Genomic DNA, 27040 nt, shown 5'->3' with positions numbered 1-27040 from the left:
CACACACACATACGCTCGCACACTAAGCAGAGACAACAGCAACAACAACGAGAAACACAATCTGCACAACAACAAAGCGTCTGCTGCTGCTGCTGCGGCTGCTTCTTCTTGTTGTCTTCAGTTTTTGTTTTTATTTCGTTTTTCGTTACGAGACCTTTTACACGCGCGCACACAACGACATTTCGTCTGCTGGCAAACCCTCCCCAACGTCTGCCCCTGCCTAAGACGTAGACACACACACGCACACACGCACGCAGCACGTAAGCGTTGTAAAATTACAACAGCGCCGAGTACAAGTGAAATTGGCACGAGGCTCGCTCGCTCGCTCGCTCGGCTGCTGTTGTGAAATTCCCATTCCACACACACACACACACACACATACAGAAACATGCACGCACACAGCTGCGACTCGCTCACACGCACACAAATTATAATTGTTTGTTATTCTTTTGTCTCGCTCGCACACTGGTTATCGGATTTCAGAAAGGCGCAGCAGAAGCAGCAGCACAACGGCCAGCAGAAAAAATACTCAAATACTACTGCATACTACGACAACAACAACAAGAACAACAACAGAAAGCAGCACAGCGCCACACTGCGCTCTCTTTGGCTCTCTACACACACTCGCACACAACAAGCGCGGCCCCAACCATTCCATTCATACAACGCATCGCGTAGTAGACAGAGACGGAAGAGCAACAGAGAGTGAGAGAGAGAGATAGAGAGGCGCGCGTACAGACGCCGCCGCCGCCGCAACGAAGAAGAAGAAGAAGGAAAACAAAATTATTTACGATTTATTTTGATCCACAGCCGCTGGGCGAGGGGTTTTTATGTCAGCGGCAAGTCGGGGCGGCTCCGTGTGTGTGTGTACTCGAATCGGATTGGAATGGCAGCGCAGCGGGTACAGTTGGCAATGGTACGCAGAGAGCGTGCAGTAATTTGTTAAGAGAGCGCCGCACAAATGAACTGTGGAACGTAAGTGTTCATTTTGCGCGCTACTCTTCTGGCCCAATGCCACCATATTCCTATGGGAAACGAAATGGTAAATGGCGAGTGCTCTATTGCTCTCTTATGCCATGCATACACTTTCGTAACATTGCCTCTTCGCGCTTGCCTGCTCTGTTTTTGCTGGCATTCTGTCTCTCCCCACTCTAGTTCGTTACAAACTGCTTCTTCTTGCGACCGCGACGCGTCGCTGCTGCGCTTCTGCTGCTGCTGCTGCTTCTGCTGCCGCGGTTGCTGCTGTTGTTGTTTTTCGTTGTAAACTGTACGCGAGTGGTTTTTGTTGTTGTCGCCGTTGTTGCTGTTGCTTGCGAGTACATTTTACGTTACGTTTGTAAAATTGATCAACTCGCGCTCCCCCTCGCCACGTTTCCCTTGCCCATTCTCATTCCTATTCCCATTACGAGTTCATAAAATTAGAAATGTAAAGTTTATTGGCGCGCTTTCGGTGTCTTCCCCACACACACACACACACACATACAAATGCAGCCAAGGTGTGTACACACTGCAAGCGGGAGTCTTTTGTCTTTTCTCTCTGTCTGTCATCTCTGTTTAATGCTCCTTTTCTTCTCCTTCTTCCTCTTCTTCAAATGCAGCTCAAATCAAAATAAACAATTTCTGTTCCTATTTTCTTCCCGAGTTGAATGAACCAGACCAGTGGCGGTGTGAGGGCGGTGATACAGAGGGGGGAGACCCCCACTTCGAATTTGTCGCTTTAATTGCCGTAAATACAATGTTAAAGTTAACGTTATTTATGTGTAAAAACAAATGTGAGACCATTTGAATAACAGCAGAAGCCTGTGATAGAGAAGGGGGAGGGGGAGGGTGAGGGGCGGGGGGTTTGACTTTAGTGTAGATAAGATATTGGAATAGTTGCGCTCATAACTCAGTGACAAGTGACTTCAAGTTTATTATAAACAAAATCATTTGAATATTTATTAGCAATAAAAGGCACACAAAAACACAAAGACACTAAAAGAAATCAATCAAAAAAACCAACCCTGAACGCTGAAGAAGAAGCAGATAGCAAAGGAAAAGCACGACAATGGGAAAATTGAATATATGTACATAAAAAACTGTAATGTGCGTGATGAGTGGGAAATATAGCTGTAAATTGGAGATATTAGGACGGGAATTTGGACGCAGGGCTGGGGGGCAGAGAGGGTCGCGCCTAATGTTAGCTGTTCGTCTATTGTTTGTCACGTTTATTATGTATTTTATTATTTTATTTTGTGATTAGAATTGAACTGAAGTGAAATATTTAAAAAATGTCCCAAATCATGCATATTTGGCGGTTCATTAACGGTTATAGGGATATTTTCGCTTTATGTTGCGTAAAAAGATCTCACTCTTCCAATCTCTTGGCACGTGCTTTAAGCAGGACTCTCTTAATTTACATATGTATATGTAGAATGCTCTTAACGATCTTGCGTTGACTGCAAAGCTTCTCAAACAACACCAACACACACACATACACACTCACCTTTAAGAGTTAATTCGTTAACCGTTAATTCACTTCAAATTTCCCACTCTCAGTTCGAGTCGGCTCCAAAGTCCAAATGCGACTTGGCTTCCATTCATTTCCAGACAAAGCTTCAATTACAGTTTGCAGCTGTTGTTTTTGTTTTTGTTGTTGCTGTTGTTGTTGTTGTTGTCTTGCTCTTTCTGCTTTGTTATCTGCTTTGGCACATTGCATAACGGTTTATTAGTGAAGGCTGTTCAGCAACAACAACAATAACGAACAAATGCCAAAGCACGTTTCCAGCCATTTCCAATGCCAAAAAATTTTGTTATTGTTTACACTGAAACGCATCTGTTTTTCCATTGCAATTTTTAATGGCCTTACCTGAACAACAACAAAAAGAAGAAGAAGAAGAAGAGAAATTAAACCAAAGAGAAAACGTAAATAAATAAATAAAAATATGTATAAAATTCTTTGGCAATGAGTTCGCAATTCGTTTCTGCTTCTTCATTTCTGTCCGCCCGCATTTCGTTAGTTTGCACAATTTATGCAATTTTATTATGCAAATTGGGTTTTTTTTTTCAAGTCTTAATATTATTTTTATATCGGCGTATTTCCAGAAAGCAGAAAGCCATTAAAAATGGCAACTTTCGGAATGCTCAATTACGACGAAAAATGTTTAAAAATAAATCATCAGCGGCGAATTCGCAGAAATTCACTAAGCTGAACGTTACAACAACAACAACAATAACAAATAAAGTCATTTGGGAAAAGCCAAAGCTGAAGCAGTTAATGCCGCTGGAAGCACTGGAAAGAGACAGCAAATGAACCGCATTCAGTTTAGCGGCAACTGAAGATTCCAAGGGGGAATTTTCTGCTAACCATATTCCAGGTTATACATATGTACGTAATGCGGTATTTAAATAATACTGCAGTGATTTGTTGTTGTCTGGCGCCCGTCTGGAATTCGGAATTTTTTAACTAGAATCAACAATGATTATCAACAATTCACATTAAATCCAACAGCTGTGGCTATGCAATTTAATTAATTTTCTAATTTCAATGAACCTGATTCCACGATTTATCGACAGCCCAAGCGATAACCTGTCTGTAAAAGCATTATTTAACGCTATTTAAATGTAAGATCTATCTACATATGAAAACGTTGCGATTAGTGTTAGATAATTTTTATATAAACTTGATCTATTGACCAGCTTCCGGCTTGAACTAAAATATTGCAAACTGTTTGTGATAAAAATAGTTGCCAGACATGAAACTATTTGCAAAATTTGCAAACTTTTCCTTAGATCATTTTGGAACTTTACTATTTTTCTTTAAAGTTTAGAACGTATCTTGAAATTGTAGATTCCTTGTCTTTTGGCTCTAGTTCCATTCTGATTATACATTCTGTACATACATTTTTTCGAAATCTACATTTCTTGACATTTTTTATGAAACTATCAAAAAACCCGCATTTAATACTGTTGGAAATATATTACAATAAATACATATATTAATAATTTTAAATTTGTAATCCCAAAATGATATAACTTTCATCGTTTGAGAGGGTTCAAAGTTTTATAGAAGGATCTTTTTTCTAGTCTAGAACTGTCGACGATTTTCCTGAGCAGCGCCATTTTGAAAATGGTTTTCCCACTATTTGCGATTTCCCTATTATACGAACACGCTTTCACGGAAAACCAAACTTTCTTAAAGTTAGACAAAATTATGAGAAAGTGCTATTTGTGCGACAATTTCCGCGACTCTGCGATGTTTCTCAGTAAGAGATAAGTTTTCCCGGGAAAAACTTGTCATCAAAGTAGCCATAGATATCATCTTTCAATGTGGGTGCAATTCCTGAAAATTCAGCGAGCTGCAAATGTTAAAAAGGTGCCCGAAATAGATGCCAGCTCTGATTCTCCTCTGCCCTCTCCTCTGCCCTCTGCTCTTCAACTGCAGTTGAGCAATTACGAAATGTCACAAATAATTTTCTCGAAATGTTTTCTTTTTTTTTCTTTTGGTTTCTTTCAGGAAACTAGCCCCCTCTGCCCGGACAGTGGGCCGTCGGGCGGCGAGACTTCCGGGTCTTTGCTTTGAGATGACAAATGATGACATGAGAATTTCTCTGTACAAAATTGACATGTGAAGGGTGCGAGTCCAAATAGAAACAATATGAATACGCTTTTGCCAAAATACTTGGAAAGTGCAACGACGAGATGTTGTCTAGTTCCCGCACCCGCCTCCGCCCCCCGCCTCCCGCCTCCCCCTTTGGGCAGCTGTCACCATTTGAGGCGTGGCGCAATGATGACCAATTACTTGGAAAATGCAACAAAGTTGCAAGCAAAATGCCCGAAGGCAGCTCTTTGCCAGCGAACCCCACAAATGTCAGCTATTAAGTGACAGGCCAGGCGGCAGCCAAAGCGGGGGGAGGGGGGAGAGGAGTGTGGGGGGGGGGGGGCTGGCAAGTGGCATAGGATTGCCGCAAATTCAATTTCCGCAACACAACAACACAGCGGCAGGCAACAGCCCGCAACAGACTGTGCACTGAGAGAAAATTGTAAAAAAAATAAAATAGCTCGAATTTTGGTAAGCTGCAAATGAACTGCATATTTCAAGCCAGACTGGAAATTGAACCAGTTCGCAGCCGGAACAAAGACTTAAGCTTAATTTGGCTAGAACCAAAAACTGATCAAGAACATATTTTGATCTAAATTTAGTTTTCCTTAAAATTATTTTTTTTTTCTCTATTTATAAATATTTTTCAGAATTTCTTAATTATTTTTATGTATTAAAAATAATTTTAAACTTGAAAATATATTTTCAAACTTTTTAGGTGCGATAAAATTAAAATAAAATAAATTTGACCTAAAACAATTTCTTTTGTCTTATTTAAAAATACTTATCTTATTTATTCCCAGTTGTACTAAAGATTAGCAAAAATGTTTTGTACTTAAATTAAGCTTAAGCTCATTTTCAGCATGCAACTTCTTGATATAAGCATTTATCTACTTTTTGTAGATTTCACTTAATTTAAGAATATTCTAACTTCAAGATATTGGGCTTATATTCTCTCCTAGTTTTAGTTGAATTCAACAAAAATATTTTGAAATTAAATGAAGCTTATTTTCAGCTTGCAAATTCTTGATAGAAGTATTTATCTACTTTTTGTAGAATTCCATTCTAGTTTCATGCTAAACTTAAGAATATTCTAGCTTAAAAATTGTTGCTCTTAGATTCTCTTCCATTCTCAAAGGCAGGAGAGTTTTTCTTTGAGTGCAGCCGAACGAGCTGCCATCAAAAACCTCAAGACCCCAAAAGTCCAAAACCATTCGCACATTGTCGCCCCAACTCCTTGCACCCCCTCCCCCTCCCCCTCCCACTCCCTCTCCTTTGCTCAGCTCCCCTCTGGCTGCAGCATTTTGGCTTTGGTGTTAATTGCTGTCACAGTGCAGGCGACAGGCAAAAGGATGCGCATCCATGCGGGCTGCCCCGCCCCGCAGCCGCCCCTGAGGCCCCAACAAAACTCCGTTTGACGATTCAATTGCGAGCAAGTGCAGCAGCTCCCCACCCAGCTGCCCCCCTCCCCCCGCTCTTCCCGCAGCGTTGACACTTGTCGCCGACTGCGATTTCGTGTGCACATCCTCTCCTCTCCCCCCTCCCCTCTTCATGTGGCTCTCATCTGTCATAAGTGATTTTTACAAAGTGTTTGTCTGCGTGAATTGTTGCGCTTTTTTTCGGGAGGATTTACAACGTGTGCCACGTGACATTCGCCTGACACTTAACGGACACTTGCCACTTGCCACTTGCCCCTTTTGCATGCCCCGCTCTTCGTTCTTACCCGCAAAGTACGCATACGCCACGTAAAGCGAGAGGCAGAAATGAGCGACGTTTACGATTCCCTGGAAAATTCATATCAGGCATGCAACACAAGTATCTTTAAAGATCAGTTTAAGGCTTAAGCCACGCCCATTCAAACTTTGACCTCCTGACACTGGAGGCATGGACTTGCCATTAAGTCTAAAATACGCTTCCAAAACTCTTTGAACAAGAGATTGAAGTCAATCGCATTGTAGATAAAAAAGTTCCTTATACAGTTTTTCACTTATTTTCCACGCTTGCGGGTGGAATTGAAACGAATAACACAATTTTTTCTTAACTGCTATGAAAATGTCAGCCTACGTACTTTAACAGATTGTAATCAATCAGTCAGTCAGGATGTAGCTTGGGGATCGGTTCGATTATAGATATCACATTATATATATAAGGAAGTTCCTTCTTTATCTCTCTCTCTCTCTCTCTCTCTCTCTCTCTCTCTCTCTCTCTCTCTCTCTCTCTCTCTCTCTCTCTCTCTCCCTCTCCCTCTCTTTCTCTCTCTCAGCTTCAATCAAAGTCATGCAAATGGTGATTGAGGAGAATGCAACGAAAAGATTCTCAACACGCAAAAAAAAGTAGCTGCTACTTTCCATCTTGCAACGCTTGAAACTCGTTAACTTTGTTGTTGTTGTTGTTGTTGTTGTGGGGCAAACATTGTCGCCGGCTGTAAGGCAATGGGAAACCCGTAAAAAGTGCAACGCGGCGTATGAGCAACTGGCTCGGGGATTATATCAGCAGGAGGCAGCCGACTCTGGCGCCAGCCTCGCCGTCGACTCTACAAATAACGAGCGCAAAATGTTTACGAGCATCAAAATAAAAGAATGCAACGGAATGTAATAAAAGAAATAAAAAAAAAACAGCGAGCGTGGCACATGGAAAAAATTGCAGTTGGGGGGAGGGGGGGGGGGGGTTGCTGGGGGCTCAGCTGGTGCGGGGCCACATTGTGCTGAAATCAGGGTGAAGGTTAAGGTGTTTCCTTAATGACTTATGCACAAATGCATTTAATAGTCCAATAAAATGCGATATTGCGAGGGAGAGCAAGAGATCTACAGAAGGTTAGGAATAGAAAGAAACAAGAAGAAAGAATTATAAGAAAAACAAGTAAAAGGGCTCTCTTCGGGAGTGTCCGACTAAGGTATACCCTGAACATTCTTCTGCCAACAACAAATGCAGTAAGGCTAGCTATTAAATGAAAGATACTTAATCTGTTTATATTATTATAAAAGTTACTTGTCAAGTTTGTTGTCTCTAGCTCTTAAAACCAGAGAGATTTGCTCTTATAGGTTCTGAGATCCTTGCGTCCATACACACGGACAGGCGGACAGACGGATAGACGGACGAACGGACAGACAGGCAGACACGGCTAGATCGACTATATGTACTTAATTGGGTCGGAGATCTATAAAGAAAGCTTTATATTCTACCATAGACGCTGCTTGAAAATTGCATCTGGATTTGAATTAGCGACTTCTCGCTTGGCAGTCCGACGCTTAAACGGTTTCTTAAACTACGCATCTTTCGGGAACAGTTTCGTTTTGTTGTGTGTATTCATAATCTTGAAATGAATTCTTGAATTAATACTTATGACATTGTTTCAATAAATATATTATTTTGACAGCGCTGAAAATGTTGCAATCTAAGTTTGATTGAGGTGTTCCTCAGGCAGGTTTTGATAGGCGCCTTGGTGAAATGTGGCTATCTGTAGAAATCAGAACTGATTAGAGTGACCCTTGACATAGTTTGCAGTCTGCCCAGCTAAAGCCCTGATGGAATGTTATAATGTCGAAATGTGCCTGCTAAGTTTTAACGGCAGGCAGCGTCCATGTTAACTTCCCGTTAAGCTTTGTCAGCTGGAAGTGTCGAATGCGGCTAACTGAAGCCGTCGACCTTGGGGCATCTGTTGCACCTGTCGCAGCTGTCCGAATTGCAGGGTCATAAACATGGCTAGATTTATGGGTCGAGGCGTTGTCGTCGTCGTAGTGCCCATATCTATATATGTTAGCTATATATAGCTCTAGTAATTTTCTAGTAACTGCAACTGCAGAATTGATTGCAAATAAACTATGAAAAATGTGCGGCATGTGCAGGTCGTATACTCCCGATGTGTGTGTGTGTGTGTGTGTGTGCTGTACGTGTGCGTGTGTGTTGATGTTTATGCACTCGAGACGCCTCGGGCCACTTGAGTTGTCTACACGCGCAGCCCGAAATGCAAAGCCTGCCCGCCCCCCCTCCTCTATGATCTGCTGACCCCCCCTGTCGCAGCCCTCCCCCGCCCCGCGCACGACACGGCCCTGCACAATGCTAGCCCCCCGTCAAACACGCGCCTCTCTCATTTTTTTTTACGAGCAGCGCGCAAAACTAACATAAAGAAAACCTAAAACAGAAACAAAAAAAAAAACACAAAAGAGCATAAAAACAAAACTACGATAATGGCAAATGGCAGATAGTTGGGCGAGGGGTGCGGACGGTGCGGAGGGGAGGGGGGGGGGGAGGGCAAGAGAGCACCCCGCTGTCCAGAGCGGGAACACATTTTCAACTAAATTGTTGTTCCTGTTGTTGTTGTTGGCGTTTTTACGCGAGCTTTTTTTTTACTACAAAGTAAATGTCAAGTGCGAATCAGTAAGCGAGTGAATGACTGAGTGTGTGTGTGTGTGTGTGTGCGAGTGTGAAAGTGTGTGTGTGTGTGTGAGCATTACACCCGACGCTCGCTTGTGTAGTAAATGGCCTTGGGAACGTTTGTTAACCTCATTTTGATAACCAAAACAAAAAAAGCAAAAACAAAAAGAAACTGAAAAAAATCGTCGCTCGGCACGCAGGCAACACGCCGGGGGCTGAGCAGCCAAAGGGCTGGCAAGTGGGGCGTTACGTAAGGGGTGCGGTCAGGGTTACGGCAAATGCAAAGCGACTCGCAATATTTTATAGTTTAGACCCGAACCAGAACCAGGAAAAACATGGAAAGCGCCAATAAGCGTGCCAGGCACTTAATATTCGAACTACAACAACAACAAAAAACAATAACAAAAACTCAGCTAGAGGCGAGCATAATAAACAATAATGAATAAAAAACAAAAAAAAAACATACATACATATATTCATATGTATATTTGGAAGAAATTGGAGCTGTGGCAAAAACATAAACAAGTAACAAATAAAACTAACTGCGAGGCAGCTTAGCTAATATGTGCTCTATACCCTCGCCGATCCGGGCAAAGGAAGAGCCAGTTGCCAGAAGAGAAAGGCTCAGATATTTGAATATAAGAAAATAAATTAAATTAAATAAAATAAATATATGTAAAAAATGTAAATAAATTAAATAAAATAGAAATCAACCAGTAAATATTTGAAAATATATTAAACAATTTTTTAAAAATATATATAATAATATTGAAAATGATATATAAAATATTTGGATATATATATAATAATTTTGAAAAATAGATGCAATAATATATAAATATTTATATAAAAATACTACAAAAAATATTATATATATAATAATAATATTTTAAAATATATAATATTATAAAAACAATATTTTTTAAATATGTATAATAAAAAATAACAACCGAAGAAGCATGTTTTGCACTTTAATGTCTGCGCGTCGGACAAGCAGGCAGGAAGTAGTTGGCTCAAACCCAGCCGATATATTTAAACAGCGAATGCATAAACACATTGTGACAATTATGTCTATGGTTCAAAAGAATATAATCGGAATTTAGCAAAAATGTTATTTTTATTAAGATATCGTCTGGATTTTTTACTTTTTTATTGATTTTCTTCTGTATTTACCTCTAATTTTTAATCATGATATCATCTTGATTATTTCCTTATGGCACAATTCCTAAGCGTTACAAGCTTCATGAGATATTCGTAGAGCCCCCTAACGTAGTGTATTAGCAGCACAGTGAATGTTCCTGGCAGCTTTTAATTGCACTCGATAAAAACCTAAACAAAATGAAATCGTTGATTGCAAAGTGGCTGAAAAACAGAGCGAGAATATGCGACGAGTGTTTTGAGAGAGGGGAACAGGGGCGGTGACATGGGGGGGGGGGGTGCGGTCTGGTAGGGGATATCGCAGTGGGCGCTGGAAATGGAGTGGTGCTTGGCCACTTGGCTCGCGGCTTTGGGTGGCTTAGCACTTGGCAAATATTTATGTTGCCGGCAATTGGCGCCGCGCTTTGCTAGCAGGGAGCAGACTGAGAGGGGGAGGGGGGAGTGGAGGCTGAAGAGGCTGTTGCAAATGCGATTGTAGTTGTGTAGGCGCCATATACTCACGCTCTCACCTGCCACGTGAGGCGCCCGATATCACGAGTCGTGCCCAGATCTTGTGACTGGGCCACGCCTGGGGAACTTGTTCCCGTTCCCGTTCCCATTGCCATTCCGGTTCCCGCTCCCCTTGCCGCTCATTATGCAATGCCCGAATGCCCATGGCCGTAAAAAAGCTAAAGAGATAAGCGAACGCATAAATTACGTATACGCAGCGTAGTTGGTTAGGCGCAGTGTGGCACTTCAAAGGTGCAGAGCAGCGCACAGGGGAGTGGCTGCAACGGGGTCTGCGGCAGGGGCAGGGGCAGGAGCGGGGGTGGGGGCAGTGGCAGGTGCAGGTGAAGGGGCAGGAGGTCAGCTGCCCAATGCTTATCTCTTTGCAATTGCAACGAGATTAAAGCGCAGTTAGAATGTAAAAAGCAATTCATAATCGAAAGCTTATTAGCGCAATGCTCGACGAAGAGTTACCCTTTAATTAGATAAAAACTGGCAAGCTCTATCTCTCATTTTCCCTCTCTCTCTCTTTCTCTCTCTCTCTAACTCTCTCTCTCTCTCTCTCTCTCTCCCTCTCTCTCTAACTCTCTCTCTCTCTTTCTCTCTTCAACTCTGTAGCAAATAATTGAGTAGTGCGATTAATCACTGATCAGTAATAATTTTAATAAATTTTAACACTTCCTTTATTTCCTCTGCCCACAAAATACCCCTTCACACTTCGCCCCTTACAGGGTATATCGAGGAGCGTCTGAGTTCATTGCCTCAAATTTTTGGCGCCAAAATTTATTGTTCTGCGAGTCATTCAGCGTTCTCAGAGCTGTTGTTGTTGTTCTTATTGTTGTTCTTATTGTAGTTGTTGCTATTGTTGTTGCCGGCTCGTGTTTTGATTTTCTTCCTTTCGCTAGCGACTCACATTTGTTGTTATCGTTGTTGTTGTTGTTGCTGTCGAGTTTATTGACTTGGGCGCCAAAAAGCCACTCACATAAGTGTGTAGAATGGGAGCAGCAGCAGCAGCGGGTGGCGGCAAGCAGAGATACAGAGGAAGACAGCGAGAGAGAGAGAGAAGGAGGGGCGGGGGCAAATTGAGGAGACCTGGCCCCCTTTAATGGGGTAAGCGAACGTTTATGGAATTTGCCACCTTCGCGGCGATTCGGCAGCTTTTTCGGCGATCGGCGTCCGCTTTTGACCGCACATGAACCGCACCGCATTGAATTGGGGGAATGTGCTGTGTAACGACTGCCGCACGACTCCTCCCCCCCCCCCCCCCTGCCTGCCTGCCTGGCGCAACCCTCCCCGCGCGGTAACCCCTTTGGCAACCCCACGCTGGAGGCCCGAAACGGGCGAATGTGAAGCCAAAACAAAACGGGCGCAAATAAAAACAGAATTTGGGGAAATACGTGCGAAAAAAAAGCGAAAATTTGTTGGTTGTCAGTGGCTCGAGAACCACAACAAAAGTGCGCGTTCCCAGCGCCAAGTGGCGGGTTAATGACATCGACAACAACAAAAACAACAAACACAACTATAAACAACGAACTGAAGAAACAACAACAACAAGAACTGCCCAAAAATTGACGCACACGAGCAACAACACAAGCGAACAACAACCAAAACAACCTCAACAACAACAACCAAAACAACAACAACAACAACTACAACAACAGCTCAAAATGAAACAAAAAGTGTATTTAATGTCGTTGTCTTGGTTCCGTCTTCAGCACAAGCTTCCACCCCGAACTCAAGCCCCAAACACCCCTGATCAACACTTTAAAACCGATCTCTCCCTCTCTCCCTTTCTCTCTCCCTCTCTCTCTCTCTATCCATCTCTCCCTTTTTCAGCTCGGCGTTTTGCCTGCTCGCTCGCACTTAGCTGGAAGAGCAACAGCCCCTTGCGCGGAACCTGTTCGACAAGCCCAATCTTTCACCCGCGCCCTAGCCTAAAGGTAGCTCTAACAAAGTTCTTTGGCTATGTCAGGCATATGGCATCATTTAAATACCCTACTTAAGAAACGCGGGTTAACTTAGAGAACTTAAGTTGAACAGAAAAGGGGTTGGCTTTCGAAAAAAGGTTCTTAAAAGAAATACATACCTCTAAGTAATGTTCTAAACTCGTGAAAGAACCTAAAAGTTACCGATATAGTATTCCTTTAACTAACTTAAAAGAACTGCCTTTTCAACCAATTTTCGACGATTTCCAACACTACTCTGCTGGAATAAGCCAATAATTTTACATTGTTTAAGAACACACACTGTCAACTTATTTTTGATGATTTTCCAACACTATTCTGTTTGAATATGCGAATGCCCTTTCCCACACAGCTAATTAATATTAAATTATTTTCCCATACTATATTTCTGAAATTAAATAATAATGCGCTTAACCACACAATTAACTTGTTTTAGATGATTTTCCAACACTATACTCCTTACTTTCGATGATTTTCCAACACTATTCCGTTGGAATATGACTCTGAGCGCAGCGCAAAGACACAGCTTGCTAGACCCAACTCGATTAGTTTTGTTTTTTGGGGCGGTGCCAATGTACTCTTTATAAGTAGTTGTTGTGCTTCAACATTATCTATTTTGGCAAGTTCCCGGTCTATGTGGCCTGTTCCCATTTTAACTGGGCTATTGCGACTTAAGCTGAAATATCAAAACAGGGGCGAGGGCGGGCGGGACGGTCAAAGGGAGTGGAAGAAGAGCGGAGCGCGGCAAATGTGGCGTAGAAGTAGAAGAAGAAGAAGAAGAAGTGGTGGCAACTGCGACAACGCTTCAAGTTTTATTGAACTTTGGCAAGTTCTGGCAAATGCCCCCCCTCCCCACTCTAAGCCCCCTTAACCCCCTGTGAACCCATAAGCCGCCGCCACTGCTTAACCAATTCGTCAATTTGTGTTGTTGCTGATTTTGCGAAATTTATTTAAATTGTATTTCGGCTTTTTGAGTTTTGGTTTTGTTGTTGTTCTTGTTTTTTGTTGTTATTGTTGTTGTAATGAAAAGCGCCAAAAAGCTAATGATGAAATATTTGCCAGACTTTGCACTGCGCAGTTTCTGTTCTGTTCTGCTCTGTTCTGTTGTTCCTCTTGGCCCTCTTGTTTTTTGGGGCCAATAATCTTGCACGAGTCGAGCTCACAGTTCGTTCGCTCTCCCTCTCTCTCTCTCTCACTCTTTCTATGTCGCCCGCTCTTTGCCGCTTTTGTCAACGCTTACGGTTACTCAACGCTGCCGCATTCTTTGCCGATCTCTGGAACGTGCCAGAAATTGAAATTTCGTTAGTTTATGGAATGTGGAATGAGGTAAACTACTCGTAAAGGTGTCATATACTATATAGTGAATCGATCTGCAGATGTAGGTGGTTGCTTTATATTTATTTTTGTTTTTATTTTTATGTGTTGTTTTTTTTATGCATTGGCCCACGGGTCGTATGTGTAATATTTAATGTTGCGGGTTATTGACTTTGCGCCGAGACTTTGCTTCCAAGAATTGCGTCCACCTGGAACATGAGCTCACCCGTGAGTCACTTGTTCAATGGGAATGTTCAAAGTTGATCAGGTGTAAAGGCATGGATCTCGAAAGTCGAGAGATAAGATATTGTGGCTGATAGTTCAGATTGAGCAAGAGCAAGATAAAGCTTGTAGGAGTTGGGAGAGAGGTAAAAATAAATCAACTTGGAAAGTAAAACCTAAATGAGATCTGATATTTAGCACATGAGATGGAAAGAATACTCAATTGTAGAGAGTTTCTAATCTAAGTATGAGAAAGAAAGAAACAACCGACTAAACTGCTCGACTAAGATATTCTTAAAACTGAAATTAAGCTAGAAATATACTTTTGTACTGGAGATATGGATTTTCAGAGTTAAGAAAGAGATAAATACAAATAAGCAAAAGGATTGGTTAGTGAAAAGAAGTCAACTTTAATTTGACTTTTAAAATACAAAAAATGTAAATTGATTTTTTCGATTGAGTTCAGAATTGGAACCGCATATCGAACCTTTTTATTTTGATATAATTTACATGCTGTCAATTATTTTATATCGAACCTAATCCACTTACAATCTTGAGTTGAATTCATCTTTTCGTAAAGGACAAATCCGTTATATAAAAAGATTTTTGGGGATACTGAATCGAAAGTAAGAAACTTAATTTATTTAAGTACAAATGAAAATATATATAACAAGCGATATTTTTGGGCAATCATAGAATAAGAAGGGAAAAGTTTCATTGAACTGTGAAAATATATAAAAATCATAGCCTGGCTTCAAGGATATTTACAACCGGGGTTCACGAATCGAGCCCAAGGCCAGGCAGTTGGTTCGAACCGGATCTGCAGCTCTTACTTCCAATGATAGTTAATCTTGTGTCCACATATATTTATGATAGAGCCACATTTCATATAAAAACCAGCGCGGTTAGCTAATTTTCATGCCGGATCTTGCGCACGGAACCCCCGGCACCCCCGGCACCCCCGCACACAGATATTGATTGATTGGGAGCATACGAATTAGCACTTTATCTGTGAACAATGTCAATTGGAAAAGGTTAACTCTATTTGTGGCATTTGTTTGTTTATCGCAACTGGCTCAGTTCGCTAAAAATAGATGCGAGGCATCACCAGAGCCTCGCACTCGCATATTTCGCACTTGCCCCAACTGATTGGGGGCGGGGCTGGGGATGGGGCTGGCAACTGAAGTTCACAAGTCGCAAAATCAGTTAGCAAAGCTATAGACAAACGGATATTGCTGTTTGTTGTTTACGACTTGTCATTAACGTGAGCGAAATTCGTGGAAACTTACGAAAACGAAATCGTTTGAAATCACCTCAAAAATCGCTGGAAATCGGTCGAAATCAGATGAGTTGACTGATTTCGTTGGTGGAAACAAAGCGCGTGCCGCAATCGGACTTGGACTTTGGGTAATTCACACGCGGACACTAATCAAGTTGTTTGCCCAATAGTTTTTACACACGTAATTAACGCGATCGAAAGAAAAAACCCAACAACAACAGGCGAGCGTGCTCTAGTCGAGGCTGCGCGACTAACATATACCCTGTAAAAAGCTGTTCAAATATAAGTTAGATAATGTTAGATGAATTAAGCTAGATTCATAACTTACACACATATCTACAACAAGACATATACCCTAATTCAGCGCTCAACACAAGGGAATTGCGAATCTTTAAATAAAATCGGTCTCTATTGTCCGATCGTGTGGAAAATTTTAGTGCTTGGAGATGGATTTCAGATGCGTGCATATAGGATATATAAAGAAAAACCTTTATCATTATCCTTATAATAATTTTGGAGAATGTGAAGCTAGGTTTTTTATAAGTAAAATATATTTGATCTATGTGGGTTATACGGAATGTTACAGATGTCTTGCAACTAGCTAGAAACTGTTTTTATGTCAGTTAGATATACAACTTACAAACATATACAAAAAATTACACACAACCTACGCCAATTTAACCCTTAACATTTATTAAGGCATTCTTAAATAAAATCGGTGTCTATTGTCCGATCGTGTGAAATTTTTAGTGCTTAAAGCTTTCTTTTAGATGTGTGCACATATCAAACATTAAGAAAATACATGAAACATTATCTTTTTAACAATTTGGGAGAGTGTGAACTGAGATATTCCATAAGTAAAGTATACTTGATCTGTTTGGGTAATCAAAAATGGTAAATATGAAGTCTTTAGCTATGTTAATCTCTAATCTAAGCTCAAGTCTTCCGATATTTATGGACTATGAGAAAATGGGCAGTTATAGAAAAATGCAAATAAGAAATATATTTCAAAGTGGAAGTCTCTGAAAGTCTTTGGGAGCCACTCTCTGCTGATGCTAAAGCAAAATAATATACATGAAGTCGGATTAGACATCTGGAAAAGCAGCAGAACTGCCCGCTTTTTAAGCGTTCTATACGACTACAGGGTATTCTTTGTAAACAGCAACAAAATGATGCGTAAGAGGGGCGGCTGACGGGGCTTGCTTTCTGAGATGGCTGCGTTGCATGACTCGGCGATATTTTTGGGGCGCGAAAAGTTTGCAGTTCGAACTGTGAAAATTTTATTGAATTTTGTTGTTGTTGTTGTTGTTGCTGTTGTCTGTTCTTGTTGTTGTTGTTGCTGTTGTGTTGTTTAGCGGTTTTCACATGGCTGGGGAATTTTGTGATTTTTTGTAAAGTGATTTTATTTTTCTGCTGCGAATTGCGACACGATGAGTTTATTTGTTATTGTCGCGCAACGCGCAATAAATAAGTGAATTTACATTCAGCGCAAATACAATAACAAATGCATAAATAAATAAAAGCAATTCCAAAAATTCGCACACGGCCTCAATGAGTCACAATGAGTTGAAAAACAGAAGCAGAAAGTGCCACAACAAACACCTCGGCATGCTGCTGTCATCGGACCTCGCTTCCCCCCTCGCCCTCCCCCTGCCCGGCCACGCCCCGCCGCACGCCTTTCTCTTGGCTGCACTGCCATAGTCCCCCCTTACCCCCATCGTAATGCCCAGCTGCACAGGCAAAAATACGATTTAGGCGCGCTGTAAGAGAACCCCAATAAAAAAGCAAAACAAAAAAAAACTGTATATTTTATATATTTTTTTGGCATGCGATTTTGTTTGTAAACAATTTGCGACTTTCGAAAAACAAGTTGGCTTGGATTGCCGCCCTCGAGCGATACGCTCAGAAGTAATTAGCAAAAATATTGACAATGATAAATATTGGAATCGAGCGATATATACGATATACGATTCACAAGCACTCAATTGGCTATAAATATGGAAATATGGCCAATTTGTTATTGCCTGGGAGAAGTTCAATAAACTGCCCGTTCGATATTATTTGTTATTATCAAAGCAATTAATCATATCGATTCTATAATTAGAATGTGTAAGTACTGAACTTTGACCACGGCCTTGATAGATGCCCATTCCGATTTTGCGAAGAGCTCTGCCTTATTGTTTCTCTGCGATTTGTTATGAAGATCTTTTGGTTATTTTAGTGGGGCGCGGGTATTAGCTATTATTAACACAGTTTTTATTGGCATTTATATGCACAATATAAAGCTGAATGCCACAAACTATAAATAAGTGAGATTAGCTATTTTTGTCGATTTTCTAAATGTGGATTTTATACTCAAATTTAAATGACATTGGGCTTTTTATAGCCGATCATTTGGATCATTTAGCCATTATACTACACATTATTATGGACTTTGCATATTTTATTTGCTTTTACTTTGAAGTTGAGCAAATGTTTTAGAATATTTCTTTATATATCATAGTTTTGACGAATTGTTCTCTAGATCGTAGATAGTTTCTTAGAAGAGTTTCTCTCTATAGCTTGTCTATAAGGCTTGCATTATAAGAAAAAGCAGATGTCTTTCTGCTTACCCAAACCGAACTGAGAGTCCTTAAGCCGTCTAACAGCCTCACGGGTTCCTTAACCTTTGTTGGTTTCTTAAGACCTTGTGTACCTTTTCATTAGGCGAATTTGCCAATTCTTGGCCTCATGCCGTTGCATACATAATTGCAGCTGCATTGCAGTTTTCCAGCATTATGTGTTTTGCTCTCAGGTAGACAGATGTGCGCCTTCGGCGACCACCGCAGGCGCAACAAGGACAACAACAACAAATGCATAAAGTTGCGGCAGGTGCGCGAAATTTGGTTGTTTGTCGCCTCGAGAATTGCAGACAAATCGAAGCGAGATAAACCCAAACAACGAAATGCTTGTTGTACCCTGTAATTAAAGGGAATCAAGGCTGCTTGACTAGTCAGTTATCTGTTTTAAAAGTTAAAACGGACTCTTCAAATTCTTAACGTAAAGCGAACTAAATAAATAGTTGGTTCACTTTTGTTTGCTGGTTCAAATCCATTAAATATTTTTAATCATCATTATATTAATATTAATAATAATTATGAAAAGCATAATAAATATATTAATAATAGTAATAACGATTATAATAATAAAATTGAATATAATAGTGTAAACTTAATTCTCGAAGGTTTGAATCCAAGTAATATATTTCCTTATTATAATAATAATGAATAACAATAGCTAATAATAATAATAATATTAAAAAACATATTCCTCGTAAGTTCCTTATTCGAACCCAACTAATTTTTCTTTTATTTGGCTGAGAGGGGGAAAAGGTCTTATTCTTTTCCGGATTACCAAAACCAATTTGTCACCTTATACAGGGTATTATTAGAGTCCTCCCAAGGATGCCGCTGTTTCTTGCTGCTGCCGCTTGTCAGCGCAAATAAAGTGGAAGTAAGTGGAAGTAAACATTGGCCAGGTCGCAGCCATGTAATTTGACTGCTGCCCGCTGTCGAAAAAGGGATGCAATGAGTCCAGGGCAACGACTGGGAATCGGGGGACTTGAGTGTGCGTGGCCAGCTGTTGCCCCTATAAATGCAACACGTGGCAGGTGTGGCTGGCAGTACCTTGACGTCTGCAGCTGCTGCTCTTCTGTATTCTGCTCTTCTCTGCTGTATTGTTGTTGTTGCAGCTGCTGCCAGCAGACGCTGACAGGGAAACAACAAGCAAACGCATTTGGCAATTATAAAGCCGAGATCCAGACCGAGGCGGCAGACAGGCACAAGGATAAAGTCAAAGCAGTGGCATAGACTCAAGCGCCGCCTCGTGTTGCACCTGTCCTTTTGTTGCCGCAGCTGCTGTTGTTGTTGTTGTTGTTGTTGCTGCCGTCGCGTGTTATTGTTGCAGCTAGTTGTGATTGTGATTGTGGCAGTTGCTGCTGCTGCTCACTTGAAAGGAAAACTCAGCTCGTTTCTGTTGGGCTGGCAGCCCAGCCAATTAGCGCTGCTTCGTTATAACTCATTTGCGGCAATAAATGTCGCTAGCTGCAACAGGCAACAGGCAAAGAGGCAACAAGCGACAAGCAACAATAAACATCGATGGGCCCAGGGCGGGCCAGAGTGGGCCAAAGAATTGATTGCACTTTGGCGTGTTTGTTAAGTTGCTTTTGCAGTGCAAGTTATGCGGCTTTTGTTGATGTTTCTGCTGTTGCTTTTGTTGTTGTTGTTGTTGTTGTTGCCATTTGTTGTTCGACTTTTCATTGCTGGAATGTTGCACTTAGCGCACGCCAGCAACAATGTTGCCCAAACAATGACAGCCACATTATGCGCTTCCGCATTCCACTTTAATAAGTCAGTCGAGTCAATAACAAAAATACCAACAACAACAACAGCAGCAACAACAATTGTTGCAATCGCAACTCATGCAAAAGACTTGAAATTAACAAAAATTTTGTTGTCGATCTTTGTTTTGAATAGCAGGAAGTAATAAATATAAAAGCGACTCTCAACAAACTAGATTTTGATGTTTTCTGCAGACATGGGTCATAAAATGTCCGAAAGAGAAAGAATCCTTAATTAAGTCGATTGGGTTAAGATCTAGGTCAAGGTTTTTTTCCCTACAAATTTTTAGACAATTTTTGTTCAAATATCTTCCGAGCTGAAATGTTTCTTTAACAATTAGTCTGCCAGGCAGTCGGAACAAACAGTTTCATATATATAAAGTACTTTAAAGGGAAGCAAGTAAGAGGTTCTAGTCGGGAGCTCCCGACTAGGGGATACTCTGAACCCTGAAATGAAAGATACTTGATATATATATACTATTCTAGAAGCTACACGTCAAGTGTGGTGACTCTAGCTCATATTATTTACCAAAATTGATCAAAAAACAGGATTTCGATATTGATTTTTATCGATTACTTGCAAACGGGGCAAGTTATCGAATATCGGAAACAAACTCGATCTGCGCGAGCACTAGGAGGACCTACAGCTAAAATTTCAAGTCTCTAGCTCTTATAGGTTCTGAGATCCTTGCGTTCATACATACGGACAGACGGACGGACGGACAGACGAACTGCAGACGGACATGGCTAGATCGGCTCGGCTGTTGATGCTGATCAAGAATATATATACTTTCTTTCGTCATTTCGGGGGCTCTTACCTAGTTCATCAAATATGCTGTTGAGCAATAAAATTTGTTGGATTGAAAGTTTTAAATATTTTGCGTTCAGCTCTATTTCAAACCGAGTTCCATTTGATGGCACTTGGCACAGCTTGAGTTCCTGTGCGGCACACAAATACTCAATGATCTATGAAGAGTAGATTGTTATTAAATCGTATTGTTATTATATCATGATGTCATATGGCACATTCTCGGCTTCATTCATGGTTAGTCTATTATGTAGACCTTCAACTGCAGTATTGACTCATTCGCTTCCTGGCCAAGAGCCCAACATGACTCAACGCGAATTGTGAATACGAAATGAATATGAATGAATGTATTTTATTCACCGTGTGCTCTCCTCCAACTATGGCAGCAAAGCAATCCATCAATTTGAGCGTTTTGCTAACGAAAACAAAAGCAGCAAAAAATCGCAACAAACGTCACAAAGGCCAACAACAAAATATATATAATATTAGCAAAAAAAATAATCTCAGAAAATGGGCTAAGATTAGTGGGGAATTTTTTCGTCATTAAGTTCCGGACATGTGACTGCAGATTTTTGCCAAAACAAAAGCTAAATTTGGCAATACCCATGAGACTTATAGTATTTAGCATACTCTTTAAGTCTGCTGACGCCACGAATTCGCAATACGATAGCCAACTTGGAAGAGCATTTAGTTGTGGGTATTTATATGAATGTATCTCTAAATATATGTCTGTGGTCATCTTATGTGTTCAAAATGCACGCCAAGGCGCGGTTTTGGGAGATTCCGCCCGCAAGTGTGGAGAAATCACAAGCGAACTTTAATATGAAATATTTTTGTTTACAATCCGATCGACCACAAACTAATTTCTCTCTGTTCGAATTCATTTTAGAGTTGTTTCACACTTTTCGGAAAATCCATTTCAACTTGGTGGAAATGGGCGTCAATAATTTGGTGGGTTTTATTTCCAAGATCTTAGTGAAAATTCTGCTTTCTCTCTATAAAAAGACTTAATGAAGATTGGTTTCAGACATTCCACCCGCAATCGCTTGTTTATATATATATATATATACTAGCGGGTATAGCCCGGCTTTGCCCGTGGCACGCTTAAAATGAATTCTTTCTAAGATCTTTGAAATTGATTTAGAAACCGATCGGATGGTAAACAAAAAACTTTCATACAACTGTTTTTCGCCAATTTACCACTGTTGCAGATATATATATATATATATAGAGACATATATGTATAGTAAATATTTTAAAATTGCTTTGAAATCGTTCAAAAATCGTTAAATCAAAAAGTGAAAGCAAATTCTTATTTCTATCTATAATATAGCGCTAATCGAATTTGAAATCTGTCATTTCCGCGTGCTTTTCACAGCTGCTGGTGGAATTGGTCAAAAGCACGCAGCGTGCACTTACATCACAGTCAATCAGTCAATCTCAGTCAGTCATTAATGTATATTGGTCATATTATATACGTACATATTATGCATTGGCCCAAATGGATGAAAAATTAAAAGTTGAAAATATCATTTAGCGGATAATAATACAACAGACCCTCTTAAAGGGTCCCACACTGGGAAACAAGTGCGAAAATGAATGAATTATGGCTTTTACGCTTCTGCCACTTTCCCCTGCTCCCCCGTCCACCGTCATTCGCGCCATCCCCTTGTCTTGGGCTTTGGGGCTCTGGCTGTTGCGAAATCGTATGAATATTTTGCTCACGCGCTGCCAACAATCACTCATTTTGTTGAGGCGACAACGCCAACATGCCCACCTCCCCCTCCCCCTCCACCCGTCCGTCAGGCTGGCCGACACCCCACCCAATACAGCAAAGAAGTCACGTTTGTTGCCCCACCAAGCAGCCCCCGTCTGCAGCACAAAAAACCTCGCATACAAAGTCAATTAGTTGTGATGCCCCGGCGAAGGCTTCTGTTGTTCTTGTTAACGTTTTTGTCGTTGTTCTTCTTGTTGTTGTTGAGATTTAGGCCAACAATGACGCACATCAGCTAGCAGCATTGGACTGTTTTTTATGATGTTGCCCCCACTGCTGCCACACGCTGCCACGCCCTCCTAGCCACACGCCCCGCATCCTAGCCACGCACTCAGACACTGTCGCGAATATAATTTTTGTGTTTTCGAAAAAAAATTGGCGAATATAAGAACGTCAAACGGCGAACCTCAAACGCATTGTGCCTAAGTGTTTTTTATGGAGTATCAAATGAAATTACCCGGCGTTGCGCAGGTCAAATGAAGGATGTAGCATAGGCGAGTTGTATCTCAATTCGATGTGTAATTTCGTCTATGAATTCGTCCAAAAAAACTTGTCTTCTACGTATTAATAAAGTTTGTGTGCTATTACCATTAAAATGAACATATATTTAATATATTATATTTCAAATATTTAAATGCTGCGGCAATCCAAAGTCTAAATTTCATATTATATTTGTTGTTGTTGTTGTTTTTGCAGCCGCTCAAAAGACGTCAACATATTTTTAGATGGCGCCGGAAATGCGAAAGCCTTTTGAATGATTTCTTTTTTTTCTTTAATTTTCCTTTTTATTTTTGCTTGTGTGCCTGTTGTATATTTGGCCTTCTCGTGGACAAGAACATGGCAAGAGCAGCGCATAGCGAGGGGCCTAGGGGCGGGCTGAGGGGGTGGGGGGGGGGAGGCGTGGCTGGGACTGTGATTGGTTTGTGTACCTTGTATTTTTAGCTAATCACGCGGATAAGCCGTACACAAACTTTCTAGCGCATTTATGAGCCAAAATATTAAACGCATATAAATAACATTCGAAATTCTAAAAAGTCAAGACTGTGAGATACCCTGTAGAAACAGGCCAAGCAATAAAATATAAGTTTTCTATATAAATAGAAATAATATTAGACTCTTCTCACAACTTTTCATTTAAGTTACACTTAAATTTAAGTAAAAATAAATAAATATTATTATCAATTCCTTTTTTTAAAATTATGCTCTGCTGTCTGTTGCATGCGTACTAAGACTGTGAGATACCCTGTAGGAACAAGCCAGGCAATTAAATGCAAGTATTTTCCATTTAAGCACAAATATATTTTTAATTTTTACTTCTCCCAAATTCCCAATTAAATTTATTTTGAATAAAAATAAATAAATACTATAATTAATTTATATGCTCAGCTGTTTTTTGCCATACATAATACAAATAACATGCTTAGACTGTGAAATACCCTGTAAAAACAAGTTCAACAATAAAATACACGCCGCTTTCTTTTTAAGCAGCAATGAATTAAAGCTCTTAATTTGAACAAATTTAAATAAAAATAAATATTTATTATTCTTAATTAATTTGCAATAAATGTGCTCTGCTGTCTGTTGCATGCGGAACGCAATTAACATACTGATAGCTACAGGGTATGCTCGTAAAAATCAATTTAACGTTTGGGTTAAACTTTCTGAAATCTTCTCAAATTTAATGTGCGGCAAAGTAAACAAGCGATACTTATGTACTACCCCAATTGGTTCATAATCTAGGCAACACTCGTAAAACTTGACGTGCGTGTGTGAGTGTGTGTGTGTGTGTGTGTGTGTGCGTGTGTGTTCGTGTGTGTATGGATTAAGTGAATGATTATTATTAGAATGCTCATTAGAAGTGCTTGGGCTTAGCTGCGATTTGCACAGAAATGTGTTTAAAATAAATATACATTTTTAAATATTTGTAAATGAATTGAAATTTAGTTTTGGGCTTTAGAAGGTCGACCACATAAATCAGCCGAGGACTTAGTTTAATGAGTTTGTCTTTAAATGAAGATTTCTTGCTTGTTTCAGTTTCATTTGAAAGCAAGAACTGTTTAAAATAAATGGAAATATTTATTTATTTTAAAATTATTCGCTTGAGTAGCGCGCTGGACTGCGCATTGGCAGGCTGAGCACGAGGTTTTCGGATCGAACCCCCGCGAAGTCAATTAAATTAATCGACATTTAGTTTGGGGCTTTTCAAAGGTAGAGTATTGTATGCCAATGTCAATCAACTAGGGCTTAGTTTGATGTGCTCTCTCTTTAAATGAATATTTGGGCATCGAGTGCCCGTAAAGTCGAAATTATATTTATAGATTAATTGAAATTAAGCTTGAGGCTATTAAAAGTAGAGTATTGTGAGTCAATGTAAATCAGGTAGAGGCTTGATATGCTGACTTGTAGTATTCAGTCTATAAAGAAATATTTGTGGATCGAGCTCCCATAAAGACAAATTAAATATTATATATATATTAATTGAAACTTACCTTGCGGCTTTGAAAGGTAGAGTATAAATAATCTGGAGGCTTAGTTTTATGTGTTGCCTGTTAGTTTTCTCTCTCCTTAAGTAAGATTTGTAAATCGAATCCCTGTAAAGACAAATTAAATTTAGAAATTAATCAAAATTTAGCTGGCAGTTTATAGTTACAGTATTGTGATTCGATGTAAATCAGCTAGGGGCTTAGTTTGCTGTGCTGTCTGCAGTTTTCTCTCTTTAAATGAAGATTTCAGAAATTACAGAAAATTGCCGCTTTAGAAACTCATCCTCAGACGGGTTGAACGTGAGTGGATAACCCAATGACAAGGGGCAGCTTTCTGGTCAACCCGAAAGGGCAAATGCTGCAATTGGAGCTTGTGGCCGGTCGATGGTCGATGACAACTTCATTTTGGCCATAGTCTGAGGTCCGTGCCGGCCATAAGTCACCCTTCAATAGATATGCCGCTCGTTCAGCACCAGAAAATGAACGTTTTTGGGGCCGAGTTAAGTGTTGACAGCGGCAACACAGGATGAGGCATGTGGCATGGGGGCATGCGGCATTGGAACTAAGCTGGGTACGTGCGTTGCGTTAAGTGAAAATACAAGAAAATTGAGGCACGCGACGAATTACAGCTGAAAATGTGAATGGGGCATGCAGCAGCCGGAGCAACAGCAAAGATGGGAACTTGGGATATGCGAACTTGGAGCTTGGAGCTGGGAATTAGGCGCCTGAGTGAGTGGCCAATGGGTATGTGAACTGATGAGTGTGCGTGTCTGTGTGTGTTCGTGTGTGTATTTGTCAAATGTGAGCAACTGTACGTTGAGAAGATTTATGTGGCAGCAGCAGCAGCAGCAGCAGCAGCTGGCAAATGGGCGGGGGCAGTGTGTGGCAAGGGCCAGGTTGCGGGCGAGGGTGAGGGTGAGGGTAAGCTGCTGCTGCGTGGCTTTTGTGTGTAGCTTCGCCCAAATGAGTGCAGAGCCAGGACCAGGACCAGGACTAGGAACAGGACGAGAACGACAATGGCAAATAAAAGATTTTTATTATCACATTATGCGGCAGCAGATTTTCCCCTTAGCTTCCCCTTTGTTGTTGTTCTTGTTGTAGTTGCTCTCGCCCTTGTCGGCTAGTTTACTTTGCCACCCCTCCCCTCTCTCTCGCTCTCTCCTCCTCTCTCTGTCGCATTTGGATTGAGGCCAAGTTGTTAAGTTGGTCGACTAGATTTTTGGGCCCTAAAAAGCAAAAGGCAGGTTGGCCAAATTCAATTTGCCAAATGAAATTTCTAGACACAGGTCCAAAGAGCGAACATTCACTTAAAACAGCCAAATGAGAACAACTGGCAACAACAACTTTATAGATACGCTGTAATAAATTGCCTAAAAATATAAAATAATTTATATTATTTAGATTAGAAACTTAACTTTAATTAATTAACTAAATTTGCGAAATTAAATTCAATCAAATATAATATTTTAATATTCTCCGCAGATATTTTAGTTTTTACATTTTCGACAAGAGCTCTTTTTAATTTTTATTTAATTATTTTCCACATTAATAGGACAATATTAATAAAATCAATTAATATTGTCAAAATCAGATATTCATCTTCAATTAATCAATGCATTCATTAATTGATTAAAATGTGTATTAAATAAAGTATATTCATATTCTCCGCAGAAATAGATTTAAGTTTTTACAGATCCTACAAGAAGGGACTTTCTTAATGTATATAATAATAATTAAAATTGTTATTAATTATTATTATTAATCATATTTTAATTAAATGTATTCACATATTGATATAATGAGTAATTTATTATTTATATTAAATTGCATTACACAATTATATAAAAAAATAATTAATTTTCTTTTTAATTTAATTACTTTCTTTATATTTTTTATATCGAGCCAGCAAAGTAAATATATTTTTAATGACTTTACCCATAAATATAATAATTAATTTAATTATTATATACATTAATATAATTATTAATTTAATTATTATATTTGGTTACTTTATACATTATACAAACAATTAAATAAATCTTTGTGTTTATTTACTTTACCTATTTATATAATACTTAATTAAAGCTCCCAAGTCTTTAATCGATTTGAAATATTTATTTGCGAACAACTGATTCACAGCATATTTGCTCACAAACTGAAAATAGCACCTTTAAATTAAAATGAGACATAGTTGGTGCTTTTCTATACCCTGTAAAAAGTG

At 40.0% G+C, this 27040-nt stretch overlaps 1 long non-coding RNA gene across 1 annotated transcript in view; it reads right to left on the bottom strand.

Annotated features, from left to right (window-relative positions):
- The window catches only part of LOC135435566 (uncharacterized), a 30487-nt gene extending 5559 nt beyond the window's left edge, over positions 1 to 24928 (bottom strand). Inside the window, exons 1-2 of the long non-coding RNA XR_010437386.1 lie at positions 24826 to 24928; positions 2486 to 2848 (exon numbers count right to left, since the gene is read on the bottom strand). This is a non-coding gene — a long non-coding RNA (uncharacterized LOC135435566). The remainder of the gene's footprint in view (positions 1 to 2485; positions 2849 to 24825) is intronic.
- Positions 24929 to 27040: the final 2112 nt, after the last annotated feature.

This window comes from Drosophila montana, unplaced genomic scaffold (assembly GCF_035044405.1).
Source record: "Drosophila montana isolate Dmon_TW-CO22-7 unplaced genomic scaffold, ASM3504440v1 contig_3633_1, whole genome shotgun sequence".
NCBI lineage: Eukaryota > Metazoa > Arthropoda > Insecta > Diptera > Drosophilidae > Drosophila > Drosophila montana.
This window is presented reverse-complemented; position numbering and strand designations above follow the sequence as displayed.